We start from the raw sequence: 19874 nt of genomic DNA, 5'->3' as shown, positions 1-19874 counted from the left end.
TGACGCTTTTTTCGTCGACCTACGTTGTATTATTATACCACATAACTTTCTACTGGATGTACCGATTTTTATAACTCTTTTTTTGTTGGAAAGGGGATATTCCTAGTTTGGTACCATGATAAGGAAACCAGGATCTGATGATGGGATCCTAGAGAAATCGAGGGAAACTCTCGAAAATTTGCAATAACTTTTTACTGGGTGTACCGATTTTGATAATTTTTAATTTAATCGAAAGCTCATATTTATCATGGGGTCACATATACATTTCATCGAGATCTGATAACTGCTTTTTGAGTAATCATTGATAACGCGTAGTTACTTAACTATTTTTTCGCCGATCTACGTTGTATTACTCGTCGATGTAATTAAAGTCGTTTTTTTTTTTTTCGTTTGCGAGCAAACACAATTATAAAGCAACAGAAGGTGGGTTTGGCAATAACTTTTTTATGATAAAGTGAAGTGAAGTTTTTTGGTTCTTTTCTTTGTATAAATCGGATCCAATGTCCCAAAGACATGGCAAATCAATATATAAAGATATAAATTCGGTCAGAACCTCTCGTTCGTGGCGTTCGTTTTGCGAATCCATTGCAATACGTGATGACATGCGCCCGTGACCATATTTAATACACTTAAACTAGCTACCCGTGACGACTGACAAGCGCAAACTGAAGCGCTCGCGTCGGCCGACAGCGTTCCACACGGTCGGGACATGGTCGGGACCGACCACGAACGTAGCCTGTCGCGAGAGATGCGCTCGCGACCAAGGCCGTTGACATCAACCAAATATTGGTCGGGCCAACCGTTTTCCACACTGTCCATTTTTATATCAACCCGACCAAGGACACGATGTTGGGCGGTCGATCCCGACCGTGTAGAAGGCCTTTAAGCTCTGAAAACTTCGCTACCATCTGCCTACCCTCACTCAAACATATAAATCTGAACCTTAACGCATTCACATAAAGAACGTTTTCGAATAAACGTTCAATTTTCAAAAAAGACGTTTCGATATTTCACAAGCAGATGCGCATACATGCAGCCCCTTGATATAACTTTGTCTTTTCATTTCGATACGAGTGAAAGGGACGCATTGTTTTCCGAACATCTCGGTCGAGGGTTGGACGTTTAGGGATCCTTCGTACAAAATTTGTGTAAATTTTTTAAAGGGCCAAAGTGCTACGAGCTTGTTGCAATTACTTTTACAAGACTCGAATCATATGTCAAAAGTTTATCACAATGGCTGGTGAGACCTTCATGAAGAATTATTACGAGTTTATATAAAATCCTTCCTCAACGAACAAAAAGCTTAAAATTTAGACTTATTAAGATTTTTGTCTATGTTCTCTCGATTTTTACGTTGTTAACAATAATAGCAAATAAATAAAACTTTAACCGGGTTTATATTATTATAAATACCAACAGATGCCTGCGGCTTCATCTGCGTTTCTTACTACATCAATAATGTATGTATCCGACCGAATTTCGGCCATGGCGACCAATTCGACCCCTTATACTGTATTATTATAAAAAAATACAAAAGATTGGAAACAATATATAAAGAATTATTTGTAGAAAAAAAAATCTTTCGTAAAAATGCGTGAAAGCATTATCTTATACATATGAAATTCTCGTGTGCCAAAGTTAATTACAATACTCCTCCGAAACGGCTGGACCGATTTTTATTAAATTATGTGTACATATCGGGTAGGTCTGAGAATCGGCCAACGTCTATTTTTCATACCCCTGAGTTATAAGGGGGGGAGGGATTAAGGGGTTTAATAACATATATGGCAAAACAACGTTTGCGGGGTCAGCTTGTACATATGTATAAATACATCACAATATTTTATCAGATAATAGAAAGACCCAAAACTATTTATTAAAATATGTTAATTAGTTTGTTTTGTGATAAGCGTTAAATAAAAGTCCATAAAATCAACTTATGTAAAAATACAAAATTTCAAAAAGCATCTCTCCGGCGGGGAATCGAACCCCGGTCTCCCGCGTGACAGGCGGGGATACTGACCACTATACTACCGAAGACCGTGAGAGGAGACGCGAAATTGTGACACGCATTCAGAATATGGTTCAGGAAGTTGTTGAAGTTTTATTGTAATAGAAAAACTTCATACAAAAGAAGATTTTTTTTACACAGTGAACTAGGAGATAATAGAGAAAAAATATTTTTTACACATCTCTTAGGTACTCCTTATATGTTATGTTATCCTGGTACTTTGATTACGACTATGAGAGCTTTTAAGAAAGCTTTTTAGAGCTAATTGGGAAGTTTGTCACGTGATTTTTGAACTTTTAGGAACGCTTTAAGAGCTTTTTAACAGACTTCAAAAAAAGGAGGTTTTCACTTCAATTCGACGGCATTTTTTTATGTGTGTACCTCATAACTTTGTACTAAGCGGACCGACTTATGTACATGATTCTTTTATTAATCGAAAGCTGGTACTTGTCGTGTGGTCACATTTAAATTTAATTGAGATCTGACCAGTACTTTTCGAGTTATATCGAATAATGCGTATTTATTTTACTATTTTTTTCGTCTACCTACGTTTTATTAGGTACGTTTTATTACTGGTCGATGTAACTGAAGTCGGTTTTTTTTCGTTTGCATGTAAACACAATTACCATCCTGGGTCTGAGTGTAAGGAGATAATTAATTTGCCTCCATTAGGAACAGAGTTAAACATATTTATTTTACTGCATGCGTCAGGCGGTTTCATCCGCGCAGTTAAAAAAAAACTTACAAAAATATTTTGTAACTAATAGTCCTTTTCAGTAAATGGGTTATCCAACACAAAAATAATTTTTCAATTGGAACCAGTAGTTCCTAAAATTAGTGCCTATAATCACCTGAGCCTATCGAGTCCACGGCTGGACACAGGCCTCCACAAGTTCGCGACAGAAATGTCGTGAACTCATGTGTGTTGCCCATAGTCACGACGCTGGGCAGGCGGGTTGGTGACCGCAGGGTTGGCTTTGTCGCACCGAAGACGCTGCTGCCCGTCTTCGGCCTGTGTATTTCAAAGCCAGCAGTTGGATGATGATCCCGCCATCGATCGGCTTTTTAAGTTACAAGGTGGTAGTGGAACTGTGTTAGCCCTTAGTCGCCTCTTACGAAACGCACGGGAAGAGAGGGGGTGGCTATATTCTTTACTGTCGTAAATACACAGCACAGTGCGTATAAACAAAAAAATATATATTCAGCTTTATAATATTATCATTACAGCCTATACAGTCCACTGCTGGACATAGGCCTCCACAAGTTTACGTCAAAAATAACGTGAACTCATGTGTTTTGCCCATAGTCACCACGCTGGGCAGGCGGGTTGGTGACCGCAGTACTGGCTTTGTCGCACCAAAGACGCTGCTGCCCGTCTTCGGCCTGTGTATTTCAAAGCCAGCAGTTGGATGGTTATCCCGCCATCAGTCGGCTTCTTAAGTTCCAGGATGGTTGTGGAACCTTGTTATCCCTTAGTCGCCTCTTACGACACCCACGGGAAGAGAGGGGGTGGCTAAATTCTTTAGTGCCGTAGCCACACAGCACCCGTAGCCACACAGCACATATATATTAATAATAGAAAATATAGTAAATAATATTAGTAATAGTATAAATAAATAAGCATACAGAACCCCAAAATGTATTAAATCAATACATACGTAAATATTTTCATTGTTTCAGCAGTTGTGAGTTTTTGGCTATTGAAGTTAATTTTAGATTATTTACAAATTAGGTTACAGGTCAAAAATCATATGAATACTATAAATCCACCGCGGTTTCGCCTGACATTTAAATGTGTGAATTTAAAGAGGCGTCTTCTAAGGTGAAGGAAAATTGTTATTTCAAATCAAAAATTCCTCGATTCAAGTAGGCTTCAACAGCACCTTTCGAATTGTCACTATAGCATCCTATTATATTATAAAACCAGTTATACCCGTGCGAATACATCGCACTAAATAAGTATAACAATTATCACTTTACAAAATTACGAAAAAAGTATTCAGACGTGAGTTGATTTGAAATTGAACAGAAAATTTACCGGTCGTCAATCATGTTGACGTTGTTTCAAAATTAAAGGCGTCATATACCCGTAAATTTATATATAGGTATATTAAAATCACTCTTACGATTTTAATGAAACTTACTTACTTACCTTTATCCCGATATCCCCACGGGATTGATAATCAAGCGGGTGAAACCGCGTGGCGTAGCTAACTAGTACAAAATAAAATACGACACGCATCAGCGTGTAACATCCCACAGCTGGGCATAGGCGTCTATCTCCGTGTAGGAGAAGGATTTTAGCTTAATCCACCACGCTGATCGACTGCAGGTTTGCGGTTTTTTTTTTTTTTATATCACTAGGTCGGTAAACAAGCGTACGGCTCACTTGATGGTAAGTGATTACCGTAGCTTATAGACACCTGCAACACCAGAAGCATCGCAAGCGCGTTGCCGACCCATCCCCAATCCTCCCCCCCAGGAGCTCTGGTCACCTTACTCACCAACAGGAACACAATACTGCTTGAAAACAGTATTATTTAGCTGTGATCTTCTGTAAGGTCGAGGTACTACCCCAGTCGGGCTGCTCCATATTTTGAGCAGGAAATTCCTGCTGTGCCCTACCTCAGGTAAATGTTATATGGTTCATCATGTATCAGTTAAATGGATATGTTGTATGTGTACTATGAGTAACGATCGCTATGCGGTATTTATGATAACAACCGGGACCGACGGCTTAACGTGCTCTCTGGGCACGGTGGGGAGACCCTGAGTAGATTAGTAGTCATTTATTAAATATAGCAAAAAGTTAAGCTACCAACGATTCGGAGTGTGTAGATTAATTACTTTTACAAAAATTTATATTATTATTATGCTTATTATATATGTACTAGCTGACTCGGCAAACGTTTGGGTCTGTGGTAGAAGGGTGAAATTTTAGGGTTGTATGTATTTTTCATCGCCTAATCATAATAAAATAAAAAATAAATAATTTATCTAAAGATAAAAAAAAATAGGGGTGGACTACCCTTAACATTTAGGGGGAAGAAAAATAGATGATGTTCGATTCTCAGACCTACCTGATATGCACGCACAATTTCATGAGAATCGGTCAAGCCGTTTCGGAGGAGTTTAACTACAAACACCGCGACACGAGAATTTTATATATTAGATATGCCTATAAATATATTAAAATCCTCTAAAGTACGCACATACAGACGTGGAACCCTTCAATTTATAAAGTCGGTTTAACCACTTAACCTTCCCTGCCAAAGGAAGTCATTACTTGATGTAATTAATCAATTAAGAGGTCTGGACATCCTCTCAACTAATTTCTAACTCACTTTATTAAACTCATTAACTGATTGCGAAAAGGGGGGTACTGTATTTGGTATCGTTTTTAACTCGCATATATAGAATGGTGTTTGATTGGCAATTACGCGGTCATAGGTTTTTTTTATACAACTAGGTCGGCAAACAAGCGTACGGCTCACCTGATGGTAAGAGATTACCGTAGCTTATAGACACCTGCAACACCAGAAGTATCGCAAGCGCGTTACCGACCCCATCAGCAATTCTCTCCAGGAGCATAAACAATCATATAAAACCGCTCCAGCGAGGATCGAACCTGCATCTCCGACTGACCGTGTCGGTGCTTTAGACAATTAAGCTATGGAACGATGTACTCGTTAGAGCCAAATTTCTGATATGATGATTTTATATTCCGTTCTGAGTGCTGGAACGGCCGATTTTTGATACGATATTAAAAATTGTTTAGGATCTCCTAATGTGTGGGTAGCACAAAAATAAATACTTTATTTATTTATATAATACTCTATTTTTTATTTTCGAATTTCGCTTCTCTATTGGACTGTATTTTTTATTGTGTGTTACCTCATAACTTTTTACTGGGTGTGTACCGAGTTTGATGTTTATATTTTTAAACGAAAGTTGGTGCTTGTTGTGTGATCTTATTCAAACTTATTTTATTTATTTATTTACACTTTTTGGTACACCAACACGAAAAGTAACATAAATAATTTAAGTAAACAAAAATAATAAAGTTGCATTATTTGTAACTGGCGGCCTTATCGCTAAAGCAGCGATTTCTTCCAGGCAACCTTTGGGCAGAGGACTAGAATTGATCGTTAGTGGGTACCTTAACCGAGATAAAATAAATAAAAAATAAACCGGGATGCCTGGCGCGAACTTGGGGAGGCCTATGTCCAGCAGTGGACTGCAATAGGCTGAGCTGATGATGATGATGAACTTAATCGAGATCCCCAAATGTAGTTCGTAAGCTATCCCAAATAATGCGAATTTAATTATTTATTTTTTAGACTACTCACGTTGTATTACTTGTCGATGTAAATTACAAACGGTTTTTTTTTTCGTTTACGAGCAAACACAATTATGTACGTATGTTGTCTACACACAATTATCAATACCAATTCACTTTCCAAAAACAACTGCTTTTCTAAAAGGCCTAAATTCAAAGGTTCCTTTCGTGTGCACCGCCAGATGCGTGGTACAGCTTGCAGAAACCGACATCTGTGAGGCTAGTGACCTAATAATAAAAATTATTTCATAAATTAAGTTTGATTTAATTTCGTCATGTCACCTTTAGCCATATTGGATTATTAATACCATATAATATATATAGTAAATACTTTTTGCCTCGCTATATGAAACACTTACTCATGACCATGGGTTGACTGAAAGAACTATCTTTCAGAGATAAGTCAACCTCTGCCATAAACCATACTATTATTTTATGTTTCTATATGTATTTTTGAGTGCAATAAAGTATATAATAATAAAAGTTAAAAAAAAAAAAAACTTAAATAATTGTGTTTGCTCGCAAACGAAAAAAAACCGACTTCAATTACATCGACGAGTAGTACAACGTAGATCGACGAAAAAATAGTCAAGTAACTGCGCGTTATCAAAGATACTACTCAAAAAGTAGTTATCAGATCTCAATAAAATTTATATGTGACCACATGATAAACATCTGCTTTCGATTAAATTAAAAATTATTAAAATCGGTACACCCAGTAAAAAGTTATTGCGGATTTTCAAGAAGTTCCCTCGATTTCTCTGGGATCCCATCATCAGATCCTGGTTTTCTTATCATGGTACCAAACTAGGGATATCCTCTTTCCAACAAAAAAAGAATTATCAAAATCGGTAAACCTAATAAAAAGTTAATGCGGATTTTCAAGAATTTCCATCAATTTCTCTGGGATCCCATCATCAGATCCTGGTTTCCTTATCATGGTACTAAACTTGGGATATCTTCTTTCCAACAAAAAAAGAATTATCAAAATCGGTACATCCAGTAGAAAGTTATGTGGTATAATACAACGTAGGTCGACGAAAAAAGCGTCAAGTAAAAACGCATTATTAGATATAGCTCGAAAAGTAGTTGTTAGATCTCAAATAAATTTAAATGGGACCAATTGGCACACACCACCTTTCGATTAAAAGAAAATTTGTCGAAATCGCTCCACCCAGTCAAAAGTTCTGATGTAACATACATAAAAAAAAAATACAGTCGAATTGAGAACCTCCTCCTTTTTTGGAAGTCGGTTAAAAAAAATACGATTATAAATAAACCAACCTAAAAAGAAAAATCATTCAATCCTGACGATCCTAATTAGGATAATGGAATAATTTTATCAAAGTAGTGTATTGTCATCGGTCCTCGATAAGTCTACTAAGTTTAAATAATTGTGTTTGCTCGCAAACGAAAAAAAAACCGACTTCAATTACATCGACAAGTAATACAACGTAGATCGACGAAAAAATAGTCAAGCAACTACGCGTTATCAAAGATTACTCAAACAGTAGTTATCAGATCTCGATAAAATTGATATGTGGCCACATGATAAACATCAGCTTTCGATTAAATTAAAAATTATCAAAATCGGTACACCCAGTAAAAAGTTATTACGGATTTTCGAGAGTTTCCCTCGATTTCTCTGGGATCCCATCATCAGATCCTGGTTTCCTTATCACGGTACCAAACTAGGGATAGCCCCTTTCCAACAAAAAAAGAATTATCAAAATCGGTACATCCAGTAGAAAGTTATGCGGTATAATACAACGTAGGTCGACGAAAAAAGCGTCAAGTAAAAACGCATTATTAGATATAACTCGAAAAGTAGTTGTTAGATCTCAAATAAATTTAAATGGGACCAATTAGCACACACCACCTTTCGATTAAAACAAAATTTGTCGAAATCGGTCTACCCGGTCAAAAGTTCTGATGTAACATACATAAAAAAAAAATATATATATATATATATATATAGTCGAATTGAGAACCTCCTCCTTTTTTGGAAGTCGGTTAATGAAATCTGAACGTTTGTAGTGGGTCGAAATGTAGTCCAAGGGAGTCGGTTACAAACATACAGGTGAAGCTAATAAAAAGTGTTTAAAAATAATGTGTTTTGTTTTTAGTGGAACGCGCTTATCAAACGTCTTTTGTTCCTAAGTTAGGAAAATTGATGCCTGTGTTCTAGGTGACGGATGATTGATATACCTACATATTATTATCCATAGCCAGACGGAGGCGAAAACCGAACCCATAATCCTAGAGCAGAAAAGTGACCCTGATCGTCATGAACGCGCCAAGGGATCAGTCACAATATAAATCGAATTTAAGCATTTCTTTTAGAAGGCCTCAAAGGCACTTTGGAAACGTTTATTATTATTGTATTTACGATAACGACCGGGACCGACGGCTTAACGTGCTCTCCGAGGCACGGTGGGGAGACCCACAAGGATAGACATGCAAACCTGACCATATCGTATTAATAAATTAATTACTATAGAATATAATATGAAGATATGAAGCTACGAGTACCATCGATTCATAATGTAGATTTGTTGATGTAGACTAAACAGAATCATCAAAAAAATGAGTGTGCTTTCATGACAAGCATTAGCCTTCGATTAAAGTAAGAATCATCAAAATCGATAAACCCAGTGAAAAGTGCGGTCTAATACAACGTAGGTCGACGAAAAAATAGTCAAGTACGTATTATTAGATTTATATATAATTCTAAAAGTACTTGTCAGATCTCAATTGAATTTAAATGGGACTACATGACACGCAACACCTTTTAATTAAAACAAAATTCATCGAAATCGGTCCACCTAGTCAAAAGTTTTGATGTAATAACAAATATTACAAAAAAAAAAAAAATACAATCGAATTGAGAACCTCCTCCTTTTTTGGAAAGTCGGTTAAAACACAACAGTTACTCATTCATACGAATCAATGAAATTTACTACAAACAAACAAGAATAAAAATAATCTCAATCAACACTCAAACAGAACACGTAACGAGGTTAACAATAAAAACATTACAGCTTCAAAAGACATACTTATGATCAAAATTGAGTTGTAAAATTTGATTTTATATATATGTATAACTACTTAAGTAGGTCAGCAAACAAGCTTACAGCTCACCTGGTGGTAAGCGATTACCGTAGCTTATAGACGCCAGGAGCATTGAAAGCGCGTTACCGACCCTATTCCCAATTCCCCTCAGGAGCTTGGTCACCTTACTCCATAGAGGAACACAAGACTGTTTGAAATTATTTAGTTGTTATCTTCTGTAAGGTCGACTACCCCAGTCCCGTATTTTGAGCAGGAAATTTCCTGCTGTGCCTTACCTCAGTTAGGGCAGTCAGATTTCAAACGAACATACATACAAACATAATCACAACTTACTTTATTCGAGTAGGCTTCAAAAGAACCTTTGAATAGTCATATGTATCATTCATCATCATCATCACTTTAGCCTATCGCAGTCCACTGTTGGACATAGGCCTCCACAAGTTCGCGCCAAAAAATGGCGTGAACTCATGTGTTGCCTATAGTCACCACGCTGGGCAGGCGGGTTGGTGACCGCAGGGCTGGCTTTGTCGCACCGAAGACACTGCTGCCCGTCTGTGTATATATATTATTATATTGTTATAAGTTATAACTAATGATAGTAAAAAGTGAAGGTACCACCGATCCAGAATACTGATTCTATTGAAAATAAGAATCGGCAAGAAACAGAAGAACAGAAGAAGAAGTTATTATTAAAAAAAAACCAGTGTTGTGGGACACCAGATAGCAACGAAGTTCCTTATTGTAAAATATTAATTTCAATTACGAGGTATAAAGAAAATAATTATTCGGTTATACATTTTTATTATGATTTTGTTATCGATAAAAAAACTATTTTACACAATTATCCCTTTCTTTATTTACAATGATTTGTAAATATATATAATAATTATCGAATGATATAATAATAATAACAAACTGCAATAATAATAACAGTCATCACGTAGACTATACATTAGATACCGTATTACCATCATACATGACTATATTTTACATAAGAATCTTACACTTTTATTTAACTTTACGGATATTTTTTGACGGCTAGAGTACCCCTTCGCAACACCCCATAAGGAACTTCGTTTTTGAAACTGTTTATATAACCATACATTGCAAGTTCAATAAAAGCTTTTAATTACAAAAATCATATCAAAGCCAGATGCGCACGCGCCAAATGCCGGAAGCCATTTTGGGCTTTCACGGCGAAAAAAACGCACAGACACACGCGTGTTGACATACGCGTGTCGCGATTCCAGCGCGTGCGCATGACACCTTTCCTCCGATCTTATTTCAAGTGTAAATAATTAGATTTTCTATTATATAAATATCACCTTTTCGATTTTTTTTAACGTAACGGGACAGATGATTAGCAATATGAATTATGTTTAATCAACTTTCATTTTTTTTCATCTATTTGTACGTACGTACCGGTGAACTCAATACTGCCATATTTTTTGTAGTTTTTTTATAAATAAAATATTAAATCATTCAAATCATCAATAATAAATACCAAAAAAAAAATCGAAATTAGTGCAGTCTTTTGGCTATTAATCTATATCTATACGAATAAATAAAAATGGAGTGTATGTTTGTAATATTAAAATAACCTCTCATTAAAGTCCAAGTTTTTTTAAAAAAAAACAACAACTTCATCTTTAAACAACAACGTCCTCTTCCTTTGCAATAGGCAAAAAAGCTCTAAAAAGCTTTCACAAAAGCTCCCATAAACGTAATCAAGTACCGATAACATAACATGTAAGAAGTAAGAGTTATGTTAGAAATAGTTTTTTCTCAACTATCTCCTAGTCTTATCTGAAATACAAACACTATTTAAAATTAATTCTTCTTTATTTTAACCGACTTTAAAAAAGGGAGGTTACTCAATTCGACCGTATATATATATATATATATATATATATATATATATGTGTGTACGTTCGTGGATAATTTCGCCATTTATGAACCGATTTTGATAAAAAAAAATTGGGAGAGGAGATATCCCTGGTGTGGTACCATGATACGGAAACCAGGATCTGATGATGGGATCCCAGTGAAACCGAGAGAAACTCGAAAATCCACATAACTTTTTACTGAGTGTAAAGATTTTGATAATTTTTAATTTAATCGAAAGCCGATGTTTATCATGTGTGGTCACGTTTAAATTTCATCGAGATCTGATTACAACTTTTGGAGTAATCTTTGATAATGCGTATTTACTTGACTAATTTTTCTCTACCTACGTTGTATTACTTGTCGATATAATTGAAGTCGGTTTTTTTTCGTTTGCCTGCAAACACAATTATGTATGAAGTTTTTCTATTACAATGATATTTAAATAATTTACTGAACAAAATTCTGAATGCGAGTCACAATTTCGCGTCACCTCTCACGGTCTTCGGTAGTATAGTGGTCAGTATCCCCGCCTGTCACGCGGGAGACCGGGGTTCGATTCCCCGCCGGAGAGATGCTTTTTGTCTATTTAGACAAATACAATGATAGATGTCTTTCGTTACACTATATATGTAGTATTCGATTATGTCTTTGATACCTTAAAAAGATCACTTTTTCTCTGTACTTAAATTAAAATATGAACGTAATATGGACCGCACACAAAGACGCACGTAAAAAGTTAAATCAGTCAAAAGAGGTCAGGTGAAAGAGTCATTTCAAATTCCATACAGATAACTCGGAAAAGACTCGTCATATCACGATTAAATTTAAATTGGACCACACGACCACCTTTCGATTACATCGTATTCAGTTGACCCAGTAAAAATTTTTGAGGTAACGCATATAAAAAAGCAGTTGAATTGAGAACATCCTCCTTATTTGAAGCCAGTTAAAGTGATCCAATAAAGTGTAAACTTCAATTTCTGAGGGAGACGACAAAGATTTTTCCTTTACCCTTGAAAACCTAATTTGTGGAATATAAATATGTTTATTTTTATTTTATTCATTTCTTTTCTAGTTATATTACCAAATCGAACCTCTCCTCTGTAAAGTGGGTAGTAATTTATTTACTAACTAGCTGACTCCGTTCTGTCAAAAGTTAATAGTAAAAAATATTTATTTTTTAGTCTCACATCCTTCCGTGGGCCTTCAGAAACATACAAAAAAAATTAGCCGTATTGGTAAAACCATTCTCGAGTTATGCGCTTAACAACATTCATTTTTATTTATATAAATTTATTAAATACAAGAAAATAACCGTTGTTCTATCCGTGTTTTTTTTTTCTAACTGTTTAGTACTTTATGAGTCTGTTTTACCGGAAGTAGATACCTTATATAAAATTCTCGTGTCACAATGTTAGTTAAAATACTCCTTCGAAACGGCTGAACCGATTTTTATGAAATTTTGTGTGCATATCGGGTAGGTCTGAGAATCGGCCAACGTCTATTTTTGATGTCCCTAAGTTATAAGGGTATTAAAGGGGTTTATAACATATGGCAAAACAACATTTACGGGGTCAGATATAGTGTACATATATGTATTAGAATACGATGTTTCAAAATAATATTTTAACACAGACTTTTATCTGTTGGATAACTATATGTCAAATAGCTTTAACCGGTTTTAGCGGTAACCGGTCAAATGAAACAGGCCAACTGAGTCATAACGTGACGTTATTTAACCCTACCTACAGTTTTTACAACTTAAATCTAAAATAAAATTGATCGAATCCTATCAAAAGACAATCATTCTGACGAAGTAATGCAAGTAGCTACTTCAACATAGGCAATCGCAGGTTCTATTCCCGCTTGAGACAAGGGCCCACTTGTACAAATGTCACCGTGCTTTGGAGGGCGTGTAGGTTGTCATATTTCTATCCCCTTAAATTTCGATCCAATGGGAGTATCAACATATAATATAGCCTATACGTTTTCCTGGATCTCTAACATTATTAAATTTTGCGGTATAATACAACGTCGGTCGACGAAAAAAGCGTCAAGTAAAAACGCATTATTAGATATAACTCGAAAAGTAGTTGTTAGATCTCAAATTAATTTAAATGGGACCAATTGGCACACACAACCATTTTTTTTTTTACATGACTTACTTCTCACGTGTTATGTTATCCCAGTACTTTTATTATTTGTGTGTTAAGGTTAAGGCTATTATAGAACGGCTGACCTTCAACTTTCAATACAATATTTTTAATAAATACTACAAATATATTTATTCATTTTCTTTATTTTTATTTTTGTATTGAACAAAACTATTTGGCGATCCCCACTCTATACCGAGCGCTCAATATCCGTGCCGATACCTATGGATATCATTCAATAACGCTACAAGGTAAATTACGTACACCAACTTAACATGAACCGTATATTGTACAATGGTTTCTAATATTGTTATCTAAATATTGGTTTATATAATTTAATTTATTTGTATTATTATTTCTGACATTATTTTGACTTTCGTTAAGTGTGTATATCACCTTATGACGAAATAAATGTTTTCATTTCATTTAATTTCAATAGATTTTAATTTACTCGGATACTATAATGAGGGTTACAAAGATTTTGAAATATTTACGAAATAATCTTTATAATATATTCTTTAATGAATTCCAACTAAGTAGACATTTTAACTGAGGTAGGGCACAGCAGGAATTTTCCTGCCGGAATATGGAGCAGCCCGACTGGGGTAGTACCTCGAACTTACAGAAAACAGCTGAATAATAATGTTTTTAAGCAGGTTGTGTTCCTGTTTGTGGGTAAGGTGACCAGAGCTGGGGGGGGGGGGGGGGGGGTTGGGAAAGAGTCGGCAACGTGTTTGCGATATTTCTAGTGTTGCAGTTGTCTATACGCTACTAATCTAATCTATTAATCGTAATCGCTTATTATCAGGTGAGCCGTACTTGCCGACTTAGTAATATTAAAAAAAAAAAACTTTCATTCTCTGTCTCAAGTGAGGTTTACTGAATTTCAGAATTAAAAAAGTATTCAAAGTCCAAGCTCAAAGTATGAATTCAGACCAATTTAATTTAAATTAACAAAATGGTTTCCGTAACCGCAAATAAAAAAAAAAAATCATATTTTTGGTTTCAATATTAATTTAAGTTCCCGATTTTTTTTAATATAATTATATTCAATGCAAAGAACTGGTAACATATAATAAAAAAAAAATATTGGATTGGCTGAAAATACAAAAATCATCTCTCCGGCGGGGAATCGAACCCCGGTCTCCCGCGTGACAGGCGGGGATACTGACCACTATACTACCGAAGACCATGAGGGGAGACGCGAAATTGTGCATCGGATTCTTATAAATGTATAATTATTTATCAAATTATTTATACAATTATTAATCTATACATAAAAATACAAATTATAAATATATTTCTTTATACGTTGAACACACACACGATAGTCTGTTCTTAAGATACATAACTCATTGCTTGTTTTAAATAACAAATGATTTATTTAAAATAATATATATTAATTTTTAATGTTATCATTAAATACATAAAAATATTACAGCCAGACGACGCTAAATTGGCGACCAGAAACCATTATACGTTCATCATATCCGACATTTGGGATACCTTACAGGAACCACGGTCACGGGAGGAGTGTCAGTACTGGAGGGTATGTAAAAACCTAATAATCCGCGATAAAATCCGAAAGTTGTTTCATTATTATGACGATAAGCCAGTCTAATTTATATAATACCCCTTGATTGCCCGTTGGCCCAATTTGTAATGACCCTGCTTTCTGTTCCATGGGGTTGTGGGTTCGATTCCCGCCTCGACTGTGGGTGTATATCGGATATATGTATATTTATTTAATAAAGTATTACATAAATGTATTTCTCGGGAAAAATATGTAGCTATACCAGTCGGCTGTTACCTATGACACGAGCATTAAATTGCTTACCGTAGGAACAGACCGAATGTGTGCACTTATATAAATATTTATCATTATTATTATAAATTTAACTGTTAAACTAAAAATATAGATATAAAGTTAAATTTATACATATAAAAACAAATATAATACAACTGATCCTATCGCTGGGGATCTCTTCAGATACCCATAGTCTACTAATATTTTTACTTAGGAACATTCTACAAAGTATTCGGGAAAACTTAACGAAAAAATTAGCCGAATTTATCCAGTCACTTTCGAGCTTAGAGCTTACGATTAGCAATTATTTTATATTAATTTTTTTTTTTTCATTATTTACATAATTTCTTTCGATTATTAAAAATATAATTTTATATCTTTTTTATATTATATTTAGCAGCGTACAGTACGTATGTAATTTTAATCCTTAAATACTATATATTAAACAAAAAAAACAAACACTTAAGAATTTATCCCTGCCTCCTTACCCTGCAAGGTCGGTCGCCATTTGCAAACTCGGGCGCATCTGCCGCCCCGGCACGCGAGCGTCGCGTGGTCATTGTTCGTCGTTCGCGCGATAGTTGCCATGTGCGACTTTCTTATTTATAGATTATTGAATATTGAGATGGCTATGACTTTGACTTAATACATATAAATATCTAACATTTTTACCAAATTTCTCCCGTAACAGATAAGTATGAAAATAGTTTGTAAATTGTATTTCGTACCCGTAAATGTCCCTAAGCACCTATCGGTAAAAATATGTCTACTGCCTTAGGGTTGTCAAAATATCGGAATGTAGATTCTGCTGACACACAGTACAGTTTCTTTTTTTAAAAATCTGTCTTCATTAACTTAGTCATATCTTGTATGAAAAACACCACCACTAGACCCATACACTAGACACACACACACACACACAGATACACAAATAATTACAGTAAAAGTTCCTAACGCCATACAATCGTAACAGTTAACTAATTTCACCTACAAACTTGCACCTTACATTCGTAATATAAAAGAAGGTGTTACATACCGATGATTAACCACTGACAATTTACTGACAACTCTATTCCATTACAAATAAGGCGCAAAACGGTATACACATAATTATGAGTAACCCTTTTACGAATTACTATAAACATTTTCATATATAATATACGTGTAAAGTCATGTATTTAGTACCATTTAATTTTTTAAAAGTTCAGAATAGCTGACCGTCAGCTGTCGACAGAATAATATACAAGACCTCGCCTTATTTCTCATACGCTTAAAGTTCCAATTACTGTAAAGCTTTTTAAAGAAATTCTTACTTGAAAGTTGAAATATTTAGCTTTTTTTGGTTCGGTTTTTGACCGACTTTGAAAGAGGACAGCTGGACGTTGAGACAAAGGGTTATTTCATGATAGGCTTTCGATGCGGTTTCACTCGAGTTGGCGTTGAGATATTTTTTTAAATAATAGAGTGACTATGTAATACTGGCAAGTACATATAATTGTGTTTGCCAGCAAACGAAAAAAAGCCGATTTCAATTACATCGACAAGTAAATACAACGTAGGTAGACGAAAAAATAGTCAAGTAAATACATAGGTATGTATATGTACATTGTATTCTGTATCAAAAGTAGTTCATGTAAATATTTCGTAACCCGACATAAAACCCTTAAAAAATTTATGTATGTATGTTTGTTCACGATTTTCTGCAAAACTCTCGATCCGCTTTGGACAAGGTTTACACTATTCGTTTGTATAATAACTACTACTACTTTAAATAAATCTATATATTATAGTAATAATATAATAAAGAATTACAGTCTACCTCCAAGGCATATTGGCATTATAATTTATATATTTCATTGCGCAAAACCGTACATTCTCCATTGTAAAGAAAATCAGGTGACTACGGGACCATGTGATTTCAATAATGGTACCTTTCTTATGGTAAGAAGACTCCATCTCCATCAGCTGATCGAAAAAAAAAATACAACATAAACCTCTTTGCATAACCGAACTCTTTATTTCATACATAGAATTTATAAAAAAAAGAACAAATTGAAAATAGAACCTTATTTCAATACGATAAAATTGAATTTGTTTTAAGAACGCAAAGTCCATTTCGCACTGGCCTTTTATATCGCGAAAAACACGTGCGCTCAATTAAAAAAAACTATAAAAGAATAACAGGTAGACGCTACAGCTGATCGTCAGCTGTTTGGATACGCATACCACAATAAATGTCACGATCAAAAATGACATTTAAAACTATAAAATTAGGAACTTTTTTGTTTATATTCTTAAATGTCATACGACCTTTTGAAATCGGTAGATTATCGAACAATTTGAAATTTAAAATGCAGTAACACAGTTTCATTATATGTAAATTTTTCGTATTTGTGTAAAGTATACTCAAATACTCTATTTCAAGGCTCGAATTCCATTTTTAAATTTGTGTAAAATAAAACCTTTTAAAATTAACGAATACTGCCGGTTCGAAAATTAAAATAATTTGTAAACTCCGTGGAGTTTGTATTCAAAGTCTAATGTCACATTGTTCATTCTTACGTCTCGGTAGTTTGTTTTTTTTTTTCCTAAGACTTGATTTGTGAGCTATGGGCTCAATGGAAATCGCGCAAAGAATATAAGACCTCTTTGTAAGAAATTAAACATTTTTTTCTACATTTGCTTTTGTATTGAAGATATTAACTACAAATCAATCTTTTGTACTAGCTGATGCTCGTAACTTCGTCCGCGTTGCATATTACATCAACATTTGCAAAACAATGTATATAAAAACAACTATTATCGTTGAAAATGTGTTTTTTGAAGCATGGTGGTGAGATTCTCAAGGATAATTCTGTACAAATATCTGCTCCGACCAAGCTACTCGCACGACTACACCTCAACAGTTGTAGTTCTCGTTATTTCTAATAAAAACATAGATACTAAAAGGTCGATATTAGTAAAATTATCAATCTATATATAACTTACCTTCGGGACTATTAAGGTATCATTATATAAAAGTACTTTACATTTAATCAATTTTAGGCCTCCTATGGCCTCCTTACATTAAGTGGTGCGTGCACCGTGTTCCGTGCTCACACACCGGCGATTGCAGGTTCGACTCCCGCTCGGATGGATAATTGATGAATTGACTATCACTACATAGTATTAAAAAAAGTCGCTTTCTCTGTCCCTGTATCCCTATGTCCATGTGTATGCTTAAATCTTTAAAACTACGCAACGGATTTTGATGCAGTTTTTTTAAATAGATAGAGTGATCGAAGAGGAAGATATGGATAATAACATCCATTAAATAAATAGTGGAGAAATACTGTTATTCTTGAGGTTTCTAATGTGATGTCGTAAATAATTACATTTTTTCCACTTACATTGTAAACGCAGGCTGAACCCTACGAGATTTATCAAAATAATGTACTAAGTATTGTACACATTGAAAAGGTCTACAGAAAACTTCGCTATGGTATATGTCTATCCCACAATAACTATTTTTTTGTCATTTACTTTTTTACTTAGGTTTGTCAAAGCTAGTTATTTTACTCTTTGGTTTGTCGTGTGTGAGCTGTTCTCCTGTATTTTTGAAGTATATTTTTGAAGTATAAGTACTCATAACTTTTCACTGGGTGTACCGAAATTGACTGTTTTACTCACTTACTTTGCCATCATGAGAAACTCAAAATGCCAGCTGCTTCGATTTATTATCCAATGCAAGATCCAGGGCAAACGCAGTGTGGGTCGTAAAAGAGCATCTTGGTCAAAAAATCTACGCCCATGGTTCGGAAAAAGCACCCGTTCGTTATTCAGAACCGCGGTATCAAGGGTACAAGTTGCCAAAATGATCACAAAACTCCGTGAGAAGGCGGTACTTGAAGAAAAAAACGAAGTTATACCGACTCCACTTCGTACTGGTCGATGTAATTGAAGTCAGTTTTTTTTTTCGTTTCCGAGCAAACAATTATATGTATGTATATCTTATATATGGTATATAGTGTATGTGGGTTAATTTAATACCTCCCGCTTGTAATACAATATTCAATACATAATATACTGTTACAACCACATAGAGACAGAGCTACGAGCTTCTGTAAACTATCTAGGGCCTGTCTCACAAGTTGTGGATAACGCTATTTGACGGATGACGATACAAATAGACTTTGACAGCGGGAGGTAGAACAGGCCAGTAGGACCTGATTCTCCTAAATTAATAAACTACAACTTGAAGATTAATATATGCGACTAGAAATATCTAATAAATCTAATCTATAAAATTCTCGTGTCGCGGTGTTTGTAGTTAAACTCCTCCAAAACGGCTTGACCGATTCTCATGAAATTTTGTGTGCATATAGGTCTGAGAATCGAACAACATCTATTTTTCATACCCCTAAGTTGTAGGAGTAAGGGGGTTAATAAGACATATGGCAAAACAAGGTTTGCGGGCTCAGCTAGTATAGATATAAAATATCTCAGAATATTTACTGCTCTGCTCTACGTTCCTAAATTTTAGTATAAAAATAACTTTTATTGTCACATCTGAAGATACAAGACATTTACATACAAATGAATGCAAATATGCTCCAGTTCGAGAAG

General features: G+C 34.9%; 3 non-coding genes across 3 annotated transcripts; 1 reads left to right on the top strand and 2 right to left on the bottom strand.

The window, feature by feature from the left end:
* Nucleotides 1–1968: 1968 nt before the first annotated feature.
* On the bottom strand, nt 1969–2040 carry Trnad-guc. Its single transcript has one exon. It is a non-coding gene; the product is annotated as a tRNA-Asp (tRNA).
* Nucleotides 2041–11808: 9768 nt separating this feature from the next.
* Nucleotides 11809–11880, top strand: Trnad-guc. The gene has a single exon. It is a non-coding gene; the product is annotated as a tRNA-Asp (tRNA).
* A 2699-nt stretch (nt 11881–14579) lies between these two features.
* Nucleotides 14580–14651, bottom strand: Trnad-guc. The gene has a single exon. It is a non-coding gene; the product is annotated as a tRNA-Asp (tRNA).
* Between the last annotated feature and the right edge of the window lie 5223 nt (nt 14652–19874).

The sequence above is a fragment of the Melitaea cinxia genome, chromosome 27 (genome assembly GCF_905220565.1).
Source record: "Melitaea cinxia chromosome 27, ilMelCinx1.1, whole genome shotgun sequence".
NCBI lineage: Eukaryota > Metazoa > Arthropoda > Insecta > Lepidoptera > Nymphalidae > Melitaea > Melitaea cinxia.
The sequence above is the reverse complement of the archived record's forward strand: the minus strand, read 5'-3'. Positions and strand labels throughout refer to the sequence as shown.